Source organism: Symphalangus syndactylus, chromosome 23, assembly GCF_028878055.3.
Source record: "Symphalangus syndactylus isolate Jambi chromosome 23, NHGRI_mSymSyn1-v2.1_pri, whole genome shotgun sequence".
In the NCBI taxonomy this organism is placed as follows: domain Eukaryota; kingdom Metazoa; phylum Chordata; class Mammalia; order Primates; family Hylobatidae; genus Symphalangus; species Symphalangus syndactylus.
This window is the reverse complement of record NC_072445.2, coordinates 24,665,114-24,666,727: the sequence shown is the minus strand read 5'-3', so window position 1 is coordinate 24,666,727 and position 1,614 is coordinate 24,665,114. Positions and strand designations below refer to the sequence as shown.

Genomic DNA, 1,614 nt, shown 5'->3' with positions numbered 1-1,614 from the left:
TAAAGATGAACATCATTTGGTTGGTTAACAATAACAATTAAATACTTCAATGAAGATGCCTGAAACTGCAAGAAGAAAGAGGTGAGGAGGCATTAGCAGAACGCCCTGTAGAAGAGAATTCATGATCAGGTGTTCTTCATGGCTCTTACGAGAGATCATTGAGCTCAGCTCTGGGACATCTGGAACTGGATGGCTGACTTATTCCTGAATTTAAGCCAGGAGTATGTGAAAAAACAACCTGCTTCTAGTTCACAAGAAAACCTCTGAAATTTAGGAAAAACCAAGGAGAAAAAAAAACAGAGAGTGAGGGATAAGTGATGTCTGGAGTGCCAAATTTGGCATCAGGAGAATGGTTGGAATAGATTCTGAACTCTTAGCAAAAGAGACCATTCTGAGCCCGCGGAGCTCGCGCCAGGTTCCCGGCAAAGGACGGGGCGTGTTACCAGGGAGCAGCTGCTCCATTGCACCTCAAGGCCCCAATCGGGCTGGGCCGGCGGCCTCCCTCCCTTCACCTTTCCTCTCCTGGCCGGCCCGGCGGCGGGCAAGTGACTGCGGCCACGCCTGAAAGGCGACTCTTCTGATTCAAGATGACCAACGAAGAACCTCTTCCCAAGAAGGTTCGACTGAGTGAAACAGACTTCAAAGTAATGGCAAGAGATGAGTTAATCCTAAGATGGAAACAATATGAAGCATATGTACAAGCTTTGGAGGGCAAGTACACAGATCTTAAACTCTAATGATGTAACTGGCCTAAGAGAGTCTGAAGAAAAACTAAAGCAACAACAGCAGGAGTCTGCACGCAGGGAAAACATCCTTGTAATGCGACTAGCAACCAAGGAACAAGAGATGCAAGAGTGTACTACTCAAATCCAGTACCTCAAGCAAGTCCAGCAGCCGAGCGTTGTTGCCCAACTGAGATCAACAATGGTAGACCCAGCGATCAACTTGTTTTTCCTAAAAATGAAAGGTGAACTGGAACAGACTAAAGACAAACTGGAACGAGCCCAAAATGAACTGAGTGCCTGGAAGTTTACGGCTGATAGGTAAACAAATCATACTCCCCAGTTAAGATTTCCCTGACAGTCCCACTACGAGAAAGCTGGGGCAGCCAAGTACTCGTTTCCACACCAAGACTCAGACTTTTTGAGCCAAAAAAAAAAAAAAAAAAAAAAAAAAAGCCACATTCTTACACTGTCCAGCTTGTAATGGTTAATGTAAAACTTACCAGATGAACCTTGGGTTTCAGCTTTTTTCTTTTCCCCTTCCCCTTGCTTCAGAGGCCTGATGGCGTCGGACTATTCCGAAAAAGTGGCCACCTCCGAAAAGTTCCCCTTCTAGAACATGTAGACACTTGAGAAATGTTTCCGTTTGAAGAAAATAGAGGGAGAAACAGAAGTCTTAAGTCTGTGGGACACTGTGTCTTTAGACAGTTTGAAGGAATGAAAACGTAGAGATTTTAAATCATGAACATGTAAAATTCCAGTAAAATGTAAAAATGGAATATGCATTGCTCTTAACCTTGAGCATAGTGACTTAGAGACACTGTGTATCAGTTTTGCCAATAAGACTGTGGACTTCGTGATTGTCGTTGAACTTCTGGGTCAAAACTCAAAT

General features: G+C 44.1%; 1 pseudogene; it reads left to right on the top strand.

Annotated features, from left to right (window-relative positions):
* The first annotated feature begins 401 nt into the window (after positions 1 to 401).
* LOC129473195 (pre-mRNA-splicing regulator WTAP-like) lies at positions 402 to 1,414 on the top strand (annotated as a pseudogene).
* The last annotated feature ends 200 nt before the right edge of the window (positions 1,415 to 1,614 follow it).